The sequence below is a fragment of the Gallus gallus genome, chromosome 18 (genome assembly GCF_016699485.2).
Source record: "Gallus gallus isolate bGalGal1 chromosome 18, bGalGal1.mat.broiler.GRCg7b, whole genome shotgun sequence".
NCBI lineage: Eukaryota > Metazoa > Chordata > Aves > Galliformes > Phasianidae > Gallus > Gallus gallus.
Window position 1 is genome coordinate 9346315 of NC_052549.1, and position 14394 is coordinate 9360708.

The 14394-nt window shown below is 46.8% G+C and overlaps 1 long non-coding RNA gene across 1 annotated transcript in view; it reads left to right on the forward strand.

Annotated features, from left to right (window-relative positions):
• Window positions 1-14394, forward strand: part of LOC101751181 — a 344852-nt gene that overhangs the window by 304068 nt on the left and 26390 nt on the right. Inside the window, exon 11 of the long non-coding RNA XR_005840735.2 lies at window positions 14274-14352. This is a non-coding gene — a long non-coding RNA (uncharacterized LOC101751181). The remainder of the gene's footprint in view (window positions 1-14273; window positions 14353-14394) is intronic.

The window sequence follows — 14394 nt, forward strand, 5'->3', positions numbered from 1 at the left end:
CAAAGAGCTCCCCAGCAGCAGCTGCCTGCTCCCTTTCCCCTGGAGGAGAAAAGGTTTTATCCTGCTATATGCTTGAGGCACAGCAGTATGCAGATGTCAAACCTCCTTAGCTTTCAGTGGCTCCAAAGAAGGGTTTAATCAGTGAAATAAAGTGAGGAGTTGTGAGTTCCTTGCAGTAAACAAGTTAAACGTTATTAAACACACACGTGTCTTTTTAAGGAGATGAATTGATTGTGTGTGTTTATTTTTACAGTATTATTTCACTGAGTAAGAGGAGGGGGAAAAAAAGGCTGAGTTGATGCCAAGATGATATAGCAGAAACAAAGCCCAAGAAAGGATTTTTCCACTATGCTAATTCTTTTTTTCCTAATAACTGTCTCCCAAATCTGCCAATCTTAGGTCAACAAACATGGGTTGATTGACAAGTTAAAATGTTTGGCTTAGCCTGCAACTCATATAAACCAATTTAAAATTTCTAGTGCAGGATGGAGATGTAAGAGAAACAAACAATGTCCCTTCCTTCCTCGCCTCTCCCTCGAGGGTGATCTCAGAGCGTGGTTGGTGTGGGCACTGCTGGGGTTGGGGGGGGTGTGTGGGACAGCCCTTGTTCAGGAGCAGCAGGTGGGAGCTCCTCGTGCTCCTTGCTGTGCCCTGGGAGCTCCAGCAGCGTGGCCTGGGTGCAGTGTGCTGCTAATGTCACTGGGAGCTGAGCTTCTGCAAACCTTCCATCTGCTGTAATGGGGCTGCACAGCACCAGCTTCAGCAGCTGTACCCTTAGTAACAGCAGGGATAGAAGTGTGTGCTGAAAATGCTCTTTCTGCCCTAATGGTACACTCACAGCAGGGGTAAGGAAATACCAACAGGAGGAGGTGTGAACTGAACTGCTGGAGGCTACTGCATTTCCACTTGTTCCTCCTAAATAAAGACCCAAACTTCCCCGAAGAAATAATTTCTACTTTCTTAGTTGTAACCTTGGTGAAAGGCGGTCATCCTTCCCCTATCCAAAGGAATGGGGTTTTTGGTGGCCCCGGGCATGTGGGATGTGGCCTCCAGCAGCTCTGATCACCCCACTGCATCCTAAGATGTCAGTTTCTAGCCCTAAGAATCATCAGTACATCTTGGAATATAGAGCCTGGCCAGGGAATGGGGTAGGGAGATAGGGTTGTGTTTTTTGTGGTGTTTTCAGGTGGAGAAATATGAGCATTTCTCTGCAGTTAAATTACAGAGGGGACCCATCTCTGATCTTTCAGTACTTACATGTGCACCTGTGAGTTTCTTGTGCCTTGACACAGAAATGCTAAGCAGCCCCACCACCCTCACCAGTAGAGCCTGCAGATTCTGAGCCTGTTTTCTTATCTTCTGTAAATATTTAGCAGCTGAGTTGTGGGATTCTCGAGATGTTTAAAAGAGAAACCTACGTCACAGTAGCCCTGTCTCACAACTCCATCCCCTTAAATAATGTAGTAAAACAAATAACCCTTCTAGCTTAGCTGGATGGGCAACAATTGCTTGGCTTTGAAGGCGTAGAGTACAAATGCCTCTCCAGTTGACGCCTTTGGTGATTGATGTTTTTGATGCTGTAGGTTTGTTTTGCTCCCTTCACTGTTTGTTTTCCCACTGGGCTGACTTGGACAGGGAATGCCGTTCCTCCCTGTGGAAGTGCATATTTGGGCAGCCATGGACTTTGGGATCAAAGAGACACAACGTGCAAACACAGCAGTTCAGGAGAGAGGTCGGGTGCCCTAGAACTGGGAGGGGAATGCAGATGGGGGTCTGTCCTCCTCTCAGATGTTGATAAGGACACCTCAGTAGTGGAAAGAGTAATGCGTTTGGGGTCAAAGAAGGACTATTATGGGAAGATTAGTCATGTTGGTCCCATTTTTTATTTATTTTACTTTATTGGTAAATTTTGGTTCTGCTTAACTGCTGGCTGAGTCAGAGCTGGGGCTGCCCAGTCAAGACAGACACAATTCTCCTGTTAAAGTTCCACACTGCTGTTGCCAAAGTGGAAGGTGCACACTGTGGGACTCTGTCCCCATAACTGCCTTCCCTGAGTGGCTGTTGCAGTAACCCATTGCCCATCTCCTCTCACCTGGAGAAAAGTGGTTTTCATATCTTTGTGTGCTTAGGTTTGGATCTGTCATTCTGTAGCTCATCGGAACCTTTTGGTGTGGGTTTGGGGTTGGATATGCAGTTGCCTCCAGGCATCTTTGCTGTGCTCCATGCTGCCATCTAATTTCTGAGCTCCCTGGGGAGGAAGCTGTGCTGTCAGCCTGGATTTGGAATTGTTTCAAAGTGAGGGAATAGGGAACTACAGACTGGAAGCAACCAGCTGATGCTTGGCCAGCTGCTCAGGGACATGACCAGTCTGTGCTGCTCATGCCACTGAAGTTTCCAGACCTGATGTAGGTTCTAATGTTTGGGGGGTTATTTGTGTTTGGTTTTTTTTTCCTGGAAGGTTATTGTTTGTTTGCTCTATAGGAGATTGTGATGATACCTAAGCCACTAATAAATATCCAGGTAGGATCTGGGGAGTACACGTGGGAAGAAGGATGTCGCTGAGTTTTCCTGCCTCTCTTGTAGGTAGGTGTGTTGGGTAGGGCAGGCACTGTGGTTTCCTCAGTCAAGCCAATGCAAGCAAGTGGCGTACCATGGGTCAGCTCATGGTATGCAATGAGTCAGCCTTGCAGCGGGCTGAGGCACGGCTTGGGCAGGTCAGTGCAGGCATGGACCTCCCCATCCTGCTGCAGCACTTGGTGTGCACACTGAGCACCTTGTTCCCCTCACCGCGGTCCGGGCGGGATGTACGAGCAATTGTGAAGATGTCACAGAAGAATGGTTTCAACTGAGCTGTAGCTGCAGCTGTGTTACTTGGTTTTCCCAAGTCACTGAACAGAAGCGGACTGTCTTCTCTGGATGCATATCCAGGGAAGGGCTTTCCATTGCCTTTGGGTCCGTTCATTTTCCTTGACGAATCCAGGCTTTTAAATAAAGATGTATTGCCATGGCCCAGATGTTAAAACGAGAATAAAAATCACTGAAGTTGTTGTCAGCTGGTTGTTTGTTTGCTCCTAATCAGCAAAGAGGGGCACCTTGCTGTCGCTGCTGTGTAATTCCTTTGGCTTGAGGTTTATGTCCTGCATAACAACCACCTTGCTTGCGGCCTGATGACAGGAGCGGTTCAAAGCTGTTGTCTCTACCAGCTGCTGTGTGGTCAGTGGCAGGGAACACAGCCAGGCAGCCACCAGGTCACTGCCTGGTGAGGGATGCACAGGAGGTGGCATTGGGGCAATGGGCAGGCAGACACACTGCTTGTCCCCTGGCACTGGGGGGCTGACACATGTGAACATCACCTCTCAACCTCCAGCTTCTACTCAGAGCCCCCCGAGCTGTGGGCTGCCAGTGAGCAACCTCAGGCTTTGAGTGAGACACGGAAGGGGAAATGGGCTTATTTTTGTAATGCCCAACCATTAGGGTTGGGAAATACCTCCACGATCATCACATCCAACTATGGGCTGCCTCGAGCTCACGCAGGAGCTCAGGTTGTGTTAATCCCTTATCTGATCAGTGGCTTTTCCTTAGGCTGGTAATGCAGCCACAGTGGTTCCCAGCTTCGTAGCTGCTGATCTTTTGGTATGAAATAAAAAGCGTTATTTTTAATGTTTTATTGCTTTCTAAAGTGGGTTGAATGAGATTGAGCAAAATGAGCACCTCCCAGTTGTGACCTCCAATTTCACTGCACCAATTGCTATTCCCCTTCAGGATACATTCCTGTGCCAGGTCAAGAGTGCACTGTAGTACTCTGGAAGCAGTGGATTACAGTATTGATAGGAGTCTCTTCTCCTTTTATCTCTGAGAATCTGTCTGGTGACTGTTTTGTCCTGTTCAAATATTGGCTTCAATTTCCTTTGCACTGATTGTTTGTGAACTGTGCATGCTTACACTGCTGAATTTAATGGCAGCAATTGTTGATGAGGGTTAAATACACGCATTTTTAGCAGTGTGAAGGCTGTTGCACAGCAGTGCCCTCTCCCCTCCTTCCCCAGCTCCAACATGCTTGGGACACAGAGGTCTCAGATCTGTGGTTCTCAGCTCATATCCCCCTCTGTGGGGAGCAGCATGGCTGGGGAGCTTCACTTTCACTTAGTACATCACCAGAGAAAAACACACCACAGACACTGAGGTTACTGTGCTGAACATAGGGAAAGTCAAACTTTTTCCAGGCACTGGAAAAGATTAAGCATACATATGGCCCAGCACTTGTCACTGAGCAGTCTGAATTGAGGATATGATAAAATACTAACCTTGTTGCTGAAGCTGAACAATGGAATACAAAAAATAACCTGTAATAATCCAAACTTACTACCAAGGTCATTAAAATTAGTCTTCGAAGATTGGAGTTCTGAGAGATGTTATCAGAACAGCAGCAGCATGCAGGGAACTGGTCCTCAGTCTTCAGTTCCAGCCTTTGTTAATCCTGCAGGGGTACAGAGCTGTGTATGTTCACACTCACAGCTCCATTTTCTTCCAGTTTGCTTTACAGTTTCTCTTTTCTCCTGAGTAACGTTGGGTTCAGCTGGGAGCTTTCCTCACTGCTTTTGCTTTGAGCCAGGGCATTGGGTTTGGTGACAAACATCTGATGTTGGCTTGTTCAGCATCAAGTGGAAGGACTTGAGCAAGGCCTTCTGACCAATAGCTAATGCACAGACACTACCCTGACAAGAACTTGTTCTATCAGTATCAGAAGCATGAAGCCTGTGCCAGCTGCATGGCTCTTTCCATCCTCCTGGCAAGAAGCAATACAGCTTCCCTTTAGGGTTGGCAAGGGGCTCATTTTCCATAGCATCGTTTGGCCACGGAGCGGTTGGCAGACGGACCGAGGAGTGATGTGGCTGCATCCTCTCCTTCAGACAGTAAACGTGTCTTTGTGTCTTCTGCAACAGCAGCATTGGCAATGGGTCCCTGGGGATGGTCCACAGTGCTAAGTCTCAGGCTGCTCTGAGAAAGCAGGAAAACCAGAATTTCTGTTCATGAGCTACACGTGCATACCAGTTTGTTTCTTTCTGATTGACCTTTAAGTTTACAAAAAGCAAGAACTTAACAAAAATCATTGCAGAGTGACATTGGCAACCTCAGCTAACAGATTCCTAAAGGACGGGGTAGAAAAAGGCCCTGAGAATGCCTGCTCTGAGCTCTGCCTGCCCATCAGAGCCACAATTGTCTGCTGAAAGTAATCATTTTAATCATGAATCTATTCAGACACCCCTCTAGACCCCTCGGATAATTCAGATGCGGGAGTTAAAGTGCAGCCAGCAGGGCTGGGAAATCTGCTCTGTGGGACTAAATTCAGAGTTGTGGAGAAGGCTGACCCTAAAAGGCAAGCTAAACTAGAGAAAGGGTGAAATGGCCAAGTAACCATACTGTCTTCTTTTCCTTTTCCCTTCCCTCTTAGCTATTATTTTCTTCTTGCACTTGTGTTTGTGGTCCTCACAGAAAAATACAAACAATTTTTAAAAACACATTAAAGCAATCACAGAATTTTGACCCCAGGAACATTAACCATCGAAACCAGGAGCAAAAAGAGCACGCTGTGAATCAGGCAATTACCACACACTGAGAGCAGGAATGATCACATTGCACCAAGCCCAGCAAACTGGAGATGTTGCTTCCAGGCTCAGACAAACATACATTAAATAATGACTGCTGTAACAAAAGCAGAGTCGTTTATGAGCAATTCACAGACATTAGAAGAAAAAAGGCTAAATTGTGAACAAATATTAACAGCAACAAATAAATCAACAAGCACCTAATTACTTATGTCTTCTTGCTATAGCAGCACATTAATCTGCTATGAAACAATCATGGATGAATCACAGAATATTCAGCTTTCCAAATTGCATGTTGGATTCTTTGAAACTGGACCACAGATATGAAGGAGGAGAAACAAAAAGAGATTACTGGAAACTCTGAAATAAATAGTCTTATGGTAGTTTGTTTATGCATAACGTTTCAGACAGCTGTGGGGCTGATGGGGCAAGGGAAGGGTGGAAGGTATGCGAATAAGGAGCTGAGGGCAGTGTTGTGCTGAGCAACCCATGGAAGGGCAAACAACAGAATTTGCAGGGAGGAACCTCACCATCAGCCCATGAATGGCGTTGTACCCCCTTCTCCTCCAATGGATGAAATGATCTGCTGCCCTCTCCTTTCACTCTTTCTTGGCTTGGCAGAAGGAGGGTATTTTGCTTTGAATACAAGGCTCGTTCTTAAGGCTTCTGGCTCCGCCACAGATTTACTGTGTGCTCAGGCAGAGCACTGCACCTCCCCATTCCTCCATGCAAAATGCAGGCGGTTACATCCCGTTGTGTGTCATCTCTGGTCACAGTGCAAAACCACCGTGAAGGGGCTGAGTTGTGGGGATTCACCAGATGGCCTCATCCCAAACAGACTGTGGAAGTGTTGTTGGGACTGAACAGTGGTAACAGCTCTGATTTTTCTCTCCTAGAAAGCACCTGGCTAGCCCAAAGCTGTGCAAAAGGCAGGAAGTAACTGGAGATGAGGGGGAAATAGAATGGCAAAACTTCCTTGGTAGGATTCAGTCCTTCTCAGAATCCCTGAAGATGTGGTTTGAGTTGAACGCAGACGTTGTGAGATGCTTTTGTTCCCTCGGAGGAGTTTGCCAGCCCCCCACAAGAGCCGCTCGCGATGGAGGCAGAGGCACACAGGGCAAAGCAGCAGCGTGAACACCTCCACGGCCCCAGGGTTTGGGTTTTCTCTTTTCCCTTCCTGTTCTCACCTAGAGAAAGGGGAACATCTGCATTCGCAGCTATCGCAAGGCACCGTCGCCTGAGGGAAGTGCCAGTGTGCATTGAGTGTAACCTCCTTCTCCGGCTCGCCCTCAGAAAGTGCACAGAACACATCAGCCCTTGTTGCTTCCATAAGCTGAAAGGGGTTTGTGATTCCAAGTCTACTCCGCTCACAGCACGACATGCCCTGGGTCAGCCCCAGCAATAATGTTTTTAAACAATATTAGGTTATTCTTGGCAATCGATGATGACGTTTTCTACCAATCGGGATATGAGAAAAACTTCTTATTATTAGAAGTGATAGAATAACAGAACTGGAGACCAAAATACTCTCAAGTGCAGAGGCTGTCTGCACTGTGGGGGCAGAGGGAAGCTGAGACGAGTCCCGGCTATGATTTGTCTTAAGAGTTTAACCCAAACACACTGTTAATGCCACAGCTGGGGAGTCCGAGCCTCATTGCCCAGTGCTTGGGACCCTTGCAGCAGTAGGTAAAGCTAATGCTGTGTTTGTATTTTTTCTCTGCTCTTATTTGTAATCAAACAATTAGGAATTTAACACAATAATTGAAATAATTTACAAATCCAATGCCTGTATAACTTACCAGATTCCAGATCTGGGTTTCTGTTCTGTGTCTGTCCCTCCATTTGAATGAAGCATGCTTTTTCCTGGTGGACCTAACTTGACATTTGAAGTATGTGTTAACACAGGAAGTCATTTTGTTCACATCCTTTGTACCATTTGGAAGAACTCTACGCAGTGCATACAACAAATGTAGCGATGGTGGTGGTTCTCTTTTACACCTGTAGTGATTACACAATCCCAAAAAGTGGACTCAGCAAAATTAAGGAGACATTGAAAGAAGTAGGGAAGAGAGCTTCATTAGAAAGCAAAACAAAAACAAAACAACAACAAAAACCCATCATGCAAGAATGGTTTTATGGTGCGTATGGCAAACAGGTATACAGATTGTAAGGTAAATAGGTATAGGACCACAGAGATTATTGCATTTACAAGGGAGTAATGAGATAAAGAGCTTACCCATGGCCTGGCTTGCAGAAGGGCTCCAAGAGGGGTGATCTCCAGATAGAGATCCTTCCTCTGTGGGAGTCAGCCCTTAAATGGGGGGGTCTAGGAGCCTGGCTCCACCCATTCTGGTCACTCAGGTGAAATTGTGTTCACCTGTGTCCCTGCAGCTGACTCAGCGCTCGCCTCAGGTGATTAATCAGAGGTTCAGGCCATGATTCTGCAGTTCCCATACATGGTGCATAAAGAGCTCTTAGGTCAGTCCTTAGGTTTTCTTCTTTGGTTAACGTGGCCATAGCTCTGAGGTGGAAAATCTGCTGAATCTGAACAGTTATCACAGCATGGAACGCCTTGACTTTCCCTCTCAGCCACAGGTGTCTCCCAGCATCAGGTTACTGCCGCCATCATACAGAGGACTAAAGACAAAATGCAACCAGATGCCTTGAACCAGAGGTCTTCCAGAGGCATCAGTGTCGTTGACCTAATGAGACTTCTTTGCACTGTGGCGTCAATGGCTTTATCTCATTCAAATTGAACAATAATAAGCTGTTCCAAAGGCATTTCTTCAAAGAATAATTTCAGCAGCTCCTAGACAAATAACAAGACAAACTGGGACTGGGAAAAGGAGCTATCTCAACATTGCCTGCTGTTACTGCTCTACCAGCTGTCATGGTTCAGTTCCACTACAGTCCTTTCAGGATTATTTTTTGTGATGCAAACTGTATCTGCCCCTCCCAATGAAAGCATCGCCTGCTTCTTCAGAACTGTTTCCAAACAGCTTGTTTTTCTAGGATTTTGCTCTTTTAAAATTATTATTCATAAATATATCATATTCCATATTCCATCCTACTGAAATTATAACCCAGTTCCACTCAGCTATCTTCCATGAGCGGATAGGGGCTTTGTGGCATACTCAAGCATACTTCATGCATATGATGAGGAATTCTCCATGGGGATAAGAGCAGCCTGCAGAAGGATCGTGCTACCCCAGACCCCTCTGTTTCCACCCCGCAGCCCACAGGATGCTTTTCCAGCCGTCTCCACCCTGATGGATTGCAGCAGTTGATCTCTGAGCTCTCCCCCATCTGATGGGAGAGCAGCTGTCATTTCCCGGGAGCGAGCGCATGAACTTCTCCTTTCTTTTCTCCTTCCCATCCGTCAGCTCAAAAGTAACGCTGAGAGCAAATGGAGTCTCCCAGCTGGTTTGATTTATTTGGTTTAATGTTCCACCATGACCCCTTGGCTTGGCCTGGCCTTTCATCCCAGCACTGTAGGGGCCTGAGGCTACTTAACTTCCGTGATGAGATGAGCTCAGTGTATTCCAGTCCGCTTGGCTTAAATCCAGGCAATTCACTTAACTACCGTCTCCATTTTGAAGAGACAGAGCTAAGGCACAGGGACAGGCATCCCAAGAACTTCTGGTCAGCCCCAAAGCATGCGAGGAAGCCCTGAGAAGCTGAAGGTCTTCCCTGTGCCACTGTGTGACCTTGAACACTTGTCCCATTGACAGAAGGCTTAGAAGCTGTTTTGTCTGCTAGGGCAGCCCTTGCTTTTTATACAGTATGTGTCCAGAGGTGGGCAGTGGAGCCGTGAAGGGTCTGTAGCACAAGTCTTGTGGGGAGCAGCTGAGGGAACTGGGATGGTTCAGTCTGGAGAAGAGAAAGTTCAAGGGAAAGCTCATTGCTCCCTACAACCACCTGAAAGGAGGCTGTAGTGAGGTGGGGTCAGCCTCTGTTCCTGAGTAACAGCAGTAGGATGAGAGGGAATGGCTTCACGCTGCACCAGAGGAGGTTCAGGTTGAAAAATTTATTCTCTGAAAGAGTGATGAGGCATTGGAACTGCCCAGGGGAGCGGTGGAGTCACCATCCCTGGAGATGTTCAAGGAAAGGGTAGATGTGGTTTAGTGGGCACGGTGGTGATGGGTTAATGGCTGGACTTGATGTCCTTAGAGGTCTTTTTCAACCTTAATGACTCTATGGTTTTATGATGAGCGGGCAAAACAAGGAGACACCTTCCTCTGACGCAGGGACTGTCCTGGCCCTGCCTGTGTCAGCAGTATCTGTTGACCCAGGTAAATTGGCCACTTGTTTTCCTGCTGCTTGGGATGGAAGGAGGACCTAGCTGAAAGAAGGGATTTAATTCAGGTACAAGAGTGGCCAAAAGTGGCAAATGAAAGTATTAGGAAGTGGCATATGTAGCTCTGGTCTACACACAGTATCTTTTGTACTGGTGTAATTATGTTGGCTGCGGTTGTGATATTTTACCCATACAGTTACAGCAGCATATCCTGTAGTGTGGACAGCATAAGGGTGCCTTATACCATCTAAGCTTGTTCCCTTTTCTCATACAGGAATAAGCTGTATGAATATAAGTGTTTTTATATTAGTAGGTCTTCGCCCACATCAGGGAAATTATACAGCTCCAGCCATCCAAAGCAAAATAAACTTCTTGCATAGAAAATCTGTAAAGAAGTACATAGTAATGAGCAAAGTACTCCTTGACTTGACTCCTTGACTGTCCATGCTGGCACTGCCAGAAGGAGCTTAAAAACACTGATGGAGAGGGATTCCCAAAGCATTCAGAAATTGTCTATTTAGCATCTCCAAATCAGGTCAGTATGTCCTTTTTATGTCAAGGTCGGTGTTGAAGGATGAATCAGTGCCCACCTTTGATGGCCCAGAGAATGGATTGTGTGTTTATTCCCCAGCTTCAGTTTGTTAGGTGGTCAAAAGGAAGAAATATGACAGCTGTGTGGGTTTACCTGTGCATGGGCTTATTTCAGCTACTTCCACTTCAGTGTCCTCACACAGCCAAAGTTAAGCATGTGTGTTTGCATAATGAGAGCCACATGCATTGTGATTTAACGACTAGGAAACAACATCAGTTGGCTATTCAGTATTTAATTACGTCTGCTCCGTTTCACACTGCAGTGGAGGTTTTCTTGGTCTCAAAAGCAGATGATATTTTCTGCTGTAGACTTCCTGGATCCTCAAAGAACACAAATAGTTTTAAATATTACCTGAATCCTTTTCTATCAAGAAGCATGAGTTTTGTATGTATCTTTAGAGCAAGGAATGCTTCCAAACCTTGTGTTAACCTATGGTCTAGTTCCAGTTTCTCCCTGAGATATTTAGCAACCTAATTAATAAAGACAAAATAACTTCTTCAAGAAAATCTGATGAAACCAATATAGAGTTTATCAGAGGAAAGGTCACCTTCCACAAAGACCAGGTTAAAAAGCTCATTAACATTTATACTGATGGTAGGATGGGTTTGGAAGGGGCTGTTTCTCAGGAATATCACTTTTTGTTTGTTTTGCTTTCTATCAGATCACTTTTTAAAAAATCACTTCTAAAACACGTTCTCTGCCCATGGTTGTGGATGCCCCATCCCTGGAGGCATTCGAGGCCAGGCTGGGTGTGGCTCTGGGCAGCCTGGTCCGGTGGTTGGCGACCCTGCACATAGCAGGAAGGTTGAAACTAAATGATCACTGTGGTCCTTATCAACCCAGACCATCCTATGATTCTCTGATTCATAAGCCCCCAGCACATGAGCTGGGTGTTCGAGCAGGCAGAAGGCCAACCATGGCAGCCGGTCGTGGCGATGTACTGACAAATGGAGCCTCCATTTCCCCACTTCTCCTCATCTTTATCTTAGACAAGAAGGGGGGGGAAAAGTTCTGATTTCCAGACGACCATGAAAGCTAAATAAACATGCATGTAAATGAGAGGTTATTTGGATGAGGATTTGTGGATGTTGGCAAGAAGAACAGCACAACTTATGACTTTACTTTTTCTTTCTTTTTTCTTTTCTACCTCTCCTGTTGTTGGGTGTTTTGTTTTGTTTTGTTTTTCCCTCTATTTCAGTCTCTCTGTTTCCTGAAGGCCAATGGAGACGTTTTTTTAAGGCAAGAGTTTATTTTTAGATGGCGTTGTTACGGCAGAACGGGGAAATGACCTTTTCATTTAGTCAGAAGGCACTGTGTGATTGGAAGGCAAGGAGACACGGCGTTTGGGAGCTGAGCCACCCCTGTCCTGCATCCTGCAGGAGGTTCCTTGCCCCCATTCCCCCTGGTTAGCTCCTGGGTGGACAGCCTGTGTCCTCCCAGACCAGAAGGCTTGGTATACAGAGTTAATGCCTGCTTCTTGAGAGTGGGGTGAGGGCCCTCGTGTGCCTGCGTGAGCCTAAGGAAGACCTCAGTGTCATGCCACAGCTCGTAAGCAGTGAGGAATTCATGTCTGTGTGCTTCTGTTCTTTTACCCATAATAATTGGGCCCTTTCACTCCTGGGCTTTGAAATCATGTCTGCAAGGATTTGAAAACGGAGTTGTTCTCCTGTGAGGGCTGAGGCTGCTGCTTCCACTCTGTTTATTTTCTTTTAATTTTGTACTTTGACCAGCTTTTAACCGGCTTTTCTTTCCCGTTTTAACATACATGTACTTTCTGAACGTAACCTCCAAAAGGCATAATTCTAGCCTTTCTTACAAATACAGATGTCCTTTCTTACAAATACAGATGTCCCTGTGCCATCTGGTTTCTGCCCATCCCAGCTCAGCCACCTGAGCACAGTGGGTGCCATTGCCCCCCACCTCCAGAACTGCTGGATCTGCAGGGGATCCCAGGGACCCTCTGGCAGGGACCCATCCAGCTCAGTTCGCACTGAGTCTCTCTTCCTCTATAACTCTTGTGGGCTTTTTTTTTGCCTGCTGATGAGTGTGAGTAATATTTCATCCCTGGAAAGCCTTTCAGGACGTCAAGACAAGATTAAAATATATATGTGTGTGTCTTCATATGCATCCGTGTGTGCGTTTCTGTATGTATGTTTGTGAACAAGCATGGGCATAAGTCCCCAGATGTGTGCACCCATCATTTCCAAAGGCTGCAAAAGGATACTTGTCAGAGGAACTGATTTACTGCAAGATTTAATGAGGTTCTTGTCAGAGCCTGGTGTAGTGGTGTAAATGCAAATGTCAGGTCAGTATAAATCACAAGGGCAGGGGACAGGGAGAAAGAAATGCTCTGCTTCTCACTGAGAGATAAACCAGCTCCGTGCTTAAAGTGCTCTCCTCCTTGATCTGCTATTTGAGATAAGCTAATATACAGCTCCATTAAGTGTCCTCTGCTGCCTTAATTGCTGATTAACGGGAGGGGCAAGGCCCCAGCTGGGCAGGGTTCATTCTCCCCAGGGTCTGATGGCTTGCACAAACCTGGGACCTCACTGTGCTATGAACTCCTTTTGCTCCCATGCAGCCAATGCTCTGCTCTTCTTTCTTTTTTGCACCCTCCGAGCTGAGAGCCTTTGGGTGCGCAGGCAGAGGCAGGCAAGCTGCGAGGCTGTGTCTCCTCCCCCAGCCTCCTGTTTGCGGGGAATCTGCATCAGTTTGAGAGTGCCACGAGTTGCTCAGGTTTGGGAGAAGGTGACCTCTCACTTCCGGAGTTATTGGGAACGGCTTAAAGCCTCGATCTCTCTGGAAATGCAGGAATAAATATGGGGACCACTGGGCCCCGTCTCTGTGCCTGCTGTGCTGTTGTGAGGTACGTGCATCCCTCCCAGACCTCCTGGCTGTGCTGTTTTGCTTTACTATGCATTGCCTGCTTGCTTTTCCTTTCTAGGAGAGCTGTGAGAGTGTCAGGGAAGGCCACGTGGTGCAGCTGTGCCTTAAGCACTTCTCCCAGTGTCAGTAGCAAAAAGCATTAAAGATGCTATCAGGTCTAAAAGCTGGCTCTTTTTATTCTTGGTCCAGTCATAAAACTTCTTAAAGAGATCCAAACCGGAAAAGACAGGCAGGCACCTAACAGTGCAAACCAGGAAGGGGGGATAAGACACAGAAGGCTGCTGCTATTTTCCATGACTGATCCGAGCAGTGTGAGCTGCTGGCACAGCAAAGGAACAGCAAAGGGATAAAGCAGGGGAGCGGAGCCCAGGCTGTGTCCTGCAGCCCAGTGTCGGGTCTGGCACTGCCTCTTTGGCACCGTGAGCCAGGATGGGGAGCTGCACTTAATGAAGTCTGCAGCTTTTATTCTCCTGCCCACACTGAATGAGCTGCAGTGCCAGGACCCGGTGGGAATACTGCAGGCGTGGAGGAATCCAGTCCCAGCATGACAGTGTGGCTAGGATGCATGGTGTGATGGAATGCTCAGAGCCAGGGGAGGTGGAGGTGCTTGCACCAAGCAAGGCTGTGGCAGTGCATGGTGGTTTTTGTTTCTTTCTCCCTCGCTGTCCTTTATGGGATGTTTGCTGAGGGAACTGTAGAAAACAAGTCATTAGAGCCCACTCCCCTCTCTTCTCCTTTAAAATGCATGTCACCCTGGCTTGCCTGCTAGGCAAGAGCAATATTTTATGCCCAGGACGTGGCACAGTCAGATGCCTCCAAGGAGCAGATGTACCACCAATGTTTGTCATTCTTGTGATTATTCTTACCTGTTCTCTGTTCTTATTCTTTTTAGTGCCTAGGGTCCCAACCTGTGGAAATCGAAGTCTCTGAGGATTCCTATGTGATCAAAGGCTGGATTTCACTTCTCAAAGGTGAGTACCATGAAGCGTGTGCTATCACATGTACTGTCCTTT